This window comes from Aegilops tauschii, chromosome 5, assembly GCF_002575655.3.
Source record: "Aegilops tauschii subsp. strangulata cultivar AL8/78 chromosome 5, Aet v6.0, whole genome shotgun sequence".
Classification (NCBI taxonomy): Eukaryota; Viridiplantae; Streptophyta; class Magnoliopsida; order Poales; family Poaceae; genus Aegilops; species Aegilops tauschii.
In genome coordinates this window covers 89,924,991-89,930,531 of record NC_053039.3, presented here as the reverse complement: position 1 = coordinate 89,930,531, position 5,541 = coordinate 89,924,991, and the positions used below count along the sequence as shown (strand labels likewise).

At 48.9% G+C, this 5,541-nt stretch overlaps 1 long non-coding RNA gene across 1 annotated transcript; it reads left to right on the top strand.

Annotated features, from left to right (window-relative positions):
• The first annotated feature begins 372 nt into the window (after window positions 1-372).
• Window positions 373-3,677, top strand: LOC141022326 (uncharacterized). The gene is made up of 2 exons (XR_012183611.1): window positions 373-631; window positions 3,361-3,677. It is a non-coding gene; the product is annotated as an uncharacterized lncRNA (long non-coding RNA).
• Window positions 3,678-5,541: the final 1,864 nt, after the last annotated feature.

Sequence of the window (5,541 nt, the reverse complement as noted above, 5' to 3'; positions counted from 1 at the left end):
AACTTTATGTGCCAGTCCAAAATATTGTGCTTGAATTTTGTGCCAAATTTCAAGCTTAACTAAATTCATTTGCTATAGCAGCTAAATAGAAAAGAGTGGTAGAAATGTAAAGAAAAGAGAAAAGAGAAAGTGGAAGAAGAGGACCTAATATACTAGGCACCTTGGCCCATATAGCCAAATGGCCGGCCCAACCCACCTCCAGCTCTCCTCCCACCTGTGTACAGGAGACAGGGGATCGTGGAGGCCAATCCAACCGGCCATGGCCGCGCCATGGTGCGTGCCGGCCATCCCCTGGTCCCCTTGAAGCATTAGGCCGAGCCCCTGACCCCCCATGGCCGAAACCCTAGACCATTTCCCCTCACCCTCTTCTCCCTCGCTCATATCCGCCCGCACCCGCAGCCCTGTCGCCATGGCCTCGTTGATCCCGTGGCCACCGGCCTCCCCTCGCCGCGCCAAGACATCCAGGAGCTCCTTCATCGTCGTCTCCTTTCCCTTCGCATCAGGGCCCGAGCTCGGAGGCCCCGAGCGCTCGCCATCGGTCGTCTTCCCCGCGTCCGGTCGTCACTTCCCCGCCCCGTATCTCCTCCCTCAGTGCTTCCCCGGCCTCCCGAGCACGTCGTCGAGAACCGTTGTGAGGCCCTTCCCCGATTCCCCTTGTTTCCCCTTCGATTCCATTACCGTAGACATTGTGCGCCGCAGCCGCCCGTATCCCCGTTCGGTCGCGTCACCGCTGCTCCCGGCCACCCCGTACGTGCTTGCCCGCGCTTGGCCACGGCCCTGCCTCGCGTGGACACGCCCGGCCGCGACCCAGACCGTCCGTGTGCGCGCCCGCCTCGCCCCGGCCACTCCCCTGCTGCCTTCCTCGCGCGCCCTCGCCAGCTCCTCGCTGCGTCTGCTGCTCTGCCGCTACTACTCCCCTGCTCTGCTGCTGCTCATGCGATTGTCGCTGCTTAGCTGCTGCGCGCTGCTGCCTTGCCGCTGGCTACGTCCGCCAGCTGCTGCCGCTTAGTGCTGCATGCTGCTGCTGCTTCCGGACGTGGCTGCTACTTGGCCATGGCCGTGCGTGTATGCATAGCGTGCACAGGCTTGTGCTTCTGGCCGGTTTAGTTAATTATAGGGATAGGATAATATTAGGGATTAATTAGTGGCTAGATTAGCCTATGTGTAGATGACATGTGGGTCCCATTCAATTAGATTAGTTTTATTTATTTGTTTAGGTACAACCTATGACATGTGGGCCACACCATGCCTTTTTGACTAGTCAAAGTTGACTTGGTCAACTCGGATTAAAACAAATTAAAATAAAACTAGAAATTTTAGAAATTGTTGAAAACTTTAGAAAATCGCATAAAATAAACCGTAACTCGGATGAAAAAGTTTTATACATGAAAGTTGCTCAGAAAAATCCAATGAATCAGAATACACGGTCCGTTCATCTGTCACATGCCACTAGCATGCTGAACATATGCCACTAGCATGCTGAACATGGAACTTTTCCCCCTCTTTTCCTCTGTCCGGAAAACGCCAAACACCGGAAAACCTCTTCGGATGTCTTCCCTCTCCGTCTGCAACGTGTAGTATTGCGTTAGAACACCCCCTAGCTTTGCATATTGCCATGTTATGCTTTGTGATGCTATGTTTGCTTTATATTTATTGTTTCTTCCCCCTCTTCTCTTCGGTAGACCCGAGACTAATGCCGCCCCTGTGATCGACTACGTCGACGACGACACTTCTTCCTTTTCACCATAGCTTCCAGGCAAGCCCCCCCTTTGATCATTCTGATATCTCCCATTCCATTCTCTCATGCTTGCATTAGATTTTGCTACTGTTATTGTTTGCTCCTATTCTGATGCATAGCCTCCTTTTGTAACCTGCTCATTGTACCTTACATGCTTATCCTAAACTGCTTAGTATAGCTTGGTTAGTGATCCATCAGTGACCCCCACCTTGTCCTTGTTACCCCTGCTTCATCATCGAAGACCCGATCAACGGGATCGAAGACCAGGCCCTGGCACCGCACATCACTTTCCCCTTAGTTGCTCGACACTACTGGGTTACTATCGAGTGCTGAGGGTGAGACCTCATCAGCACTTCTGATGTTGACCCTGTAGTGTAGCTATTCGGTCGTGGTCATCGAGGGTGATTCTGCCTTGACCACCTCCGATACGGCTCTGTCGTGCAAACCCTCAAGTGTGAACCTTGAGGGTGGATCCTCTTACGTTCACCTTGATGATTACATCGAGTGGAATTCACCAGGGGTGATTCCTTGGGTTTTTCCCTTGATGTTTGGACACACGGATACTTGGACTTTACAACTGTTACTTGGAAAGGCGGGTCGACCCTGGAGGGTACCCGCGAGTGATGTGGAGACGGGTTGAACTGGAGGGTGCCCGAGAGTTGAATACGAGGAGTGGCCGGGCATTCTTAGCCCTTGCCGCAAGTCCTCGAGACGGGGCGACGGGGTCACATCTTTCGTGTGTCTCCGCTCGTGACCGCACTACCAACACACTAACGGTTTGGATATTTGATCCGAGGGGCCTCTGGCCTGATAGCACTAACCATCACGTGGGCATAGTATGGGCGTTCTGCGTCGTATGCATCGGCCGAAGCTTAATAGACATCAGCGACTGAGCGGCGCGCGCCGGGTTGGACTGGTAAGCACCTGCCTTTTTTAAGGAGGTAGCTAGGTCTGCTCACCGGCCGCGTTCGCAACGTGCAGGAGTTCTCGGTGCGATGGCCCGTGACCCCTGGGGGCATAGGTTTAGTCCGGCGTGCTGACCTCTCTATTAAGTCTAGTTCGGGTTGCGGCGCATCGTTTGGCCGAGGCCGGGCATGACCCAGGAAAGTGTGTCCGGCCGGAGTTAATCGAGCGTGGTGGGTAAGTTGGTGCACCCCTGCAGGGAAGAAAACATCTATCGATAGCTTGTCCTACGGTAACGGACACTCGCAGTTGTATCCCGATCGATACAACTAGAACTGGATACTTGTGATGAGAATTGGATTGAGGTGATAATTGGATAGTATGGCTCTAGGATTGCTTTCTCGCAGGGAGTCGAGAAAGGATCTCTGGCCGAGGTTGATAACACTACTACTACTTTACTTTATGCTACTCTTATCTCTTCTGATGATGCAAGATGCTTGGAGCTGCTTGAAGATGCTGAAGATGCTAGTCTTCGATAGGGCTAGCCTTTCTCTCTATTCTGGCATTTCTGCAGCCCAGTCCACATATACAGCCTTCCTTTGATAAATGTTGCATATGTAGTGTAGATCCTTGCTTGCTGAGTACTTCGGATGAGTACTCACGGTTTCTTTGCTTCCTCTTTCCCCCCCTTCTCCATTCTTCTCGGATGTCGCAACCAGATGGTGGAGCTCAGGAGCCAGACGCCACTGTCGACGACGAATACTACTACACCGAGGGTGCCTACTACTACGTGGAGGCCGCCGACGACTAGGAGTAGTTAGGAGGCTCCCAGGCAGGAGGCCTTGCCTTTTCGATCGTTGTTGCTTTTGTGCTAGCCTTATTAAGGCAAACTTGTCTAACTCATGTCTGTACTCAGATATTGTTGCTTCCGCTGACTCTTGTGTATTCGAGCTTATGTATTCGAGCCCTCGAGGCCCCTGGCTTGTAATATAAAGCTTGTATTATTTTAATTTGTGTCTAGAGTTGTGTTGTGATATCTTCCCGTTAGTCCTTGATCTTAATCGTACACATTTGCGTGTATGATTAGTGTACGATTGAATCGGGGGCGTCACAAGTTGGTATCAGAGCCGACTGCCTGTAGGTAGCCCCTTTCCAACTCCTTGGCCGAAGTTGAGTCTAGTCAGTGAAAAACTTTTACTAACTTGGCTGTGTGGCTTACGGGCCCACGTTGCCATTGGGTGGTATTAGGATCTTTTATTCCTCGTCTATACTCTGGGACTCTGATCTCTCTTCTAATCGGGTTAAACGATTTTGCTAACTCTGACATTAGGTTCTCGTAACCACTTCATCCCGGAGAGCCACTTCATTCCATATGATCGCCTGCTTCACCAGAAGACCTCAAAGATACTCTCCGATTATCGTTCGAGAACTTGTGCCCATCGCTTTTGCGATTCCCTTCCACCGTCAACCCCTCTAGAAAACTACATACACTTGCCGTTCATACAATCATTCCTCGTTGCTCTTGTTATTACGAGATGCCTTGAAATTCTCTCTATTGTTTCGAGAATCCTTTGTGCCTGCTTCCTTGCAGCTCCTTTTCCGCATAAATACATGTATGAATAACTCCTCACACTTACCGGGGATTCGTTCATCCCCAGTTGTTCATGTGTTTCACAAAATACCTCGAAATGCTGTTCGACCTTCCGAGAATCCTTTGCAACCTATTGCTTTGGAAAGTCTTGTGTGCCTGCATTATGGTTAATTCCATATTTCTAGTAATCTCCGTTGACATCCTCTGTCACTATCGTTTCGAGTCCCTTGATCCAATATGTTGCGAATGCTCGCAACCTCAGTCAAATCCTAGAATTCATTCTTCCAGCTCAGACGTCATTTTGAACAGGAGATGGTTCTCGGCAAATCAAACCTTGGTTGATTGCTGTTCTAATTCTATTCAAGTTGCCCATCATTTGATCAGAGCGTCTGCTTCTGATCCTTCATTTTGGAAATCATAATTCCTTTGTCAATTAAACTTTGAGTTAGTCAAATGTTTCTATAATCTCATCTCCTTGCATTCTTTCTTTGTCTGATTGGGTACCGATACCCACATTAGCTCTGTTATGGGTCATCAGATCCTTTGTTGGACTGCCATCCGACAGTGTCCTTCATATTTAATCATCTTGTGAATTCTTCCCTGCTACCTAATGTCTTCGGTAAATTGTATCATCTGCTTATTGTCAACCACGCTCTGCTATTGAGTTGATGTTATATGCTTTGGAAGTCAGTGGTATATGTTCCTAAGATACCCCTACGGGTTGAACCTATGCCTTCCCTAATCCGTGTGAACTCGAAAGAGATGTGAGTCATACTTTTCTGGTGCTTCACCAGATAAAGCTTTTGCACTGCAAATTCTTTGAAAACGAGGAGTGAATGAAAGGTTATGCATTGCAGAAGTAGGAGTCGACCTTGAACCTTTGTGTTCATGCCCATGGACCCGGTGTAGAACTTATCATGGAAGCTGCTCGTAAAAATAATTACCCCTTGTTATAAGTTCATCTTGTATCGGTGGTTTGATCATTCACAATCGTGGTTTCGACCATAGTTTCTCCTTAATTCCATTTCCCGGACAAGTTAAAATACTTGTCTCCTGCAAGTCATTTCACCTATCCAACCTCTAATTTGATCTACCTACAAGTATTGCCTCATGTTATCTCGAGGATACTATGTCATGCACTACCTCTTGTAAATTCTTAATTGGAGTCATACTCCGTCACATCATTCCTAGCCTGATCGGCTATATCATTATCGTGCTAATTTTAACTGTGCTTCCTGGTCCTTATTCCCGGAGCACAACTTTTCGACGATGAGCGAAGCTTACGTCGGTCTTCCTCATCTTATCTTTC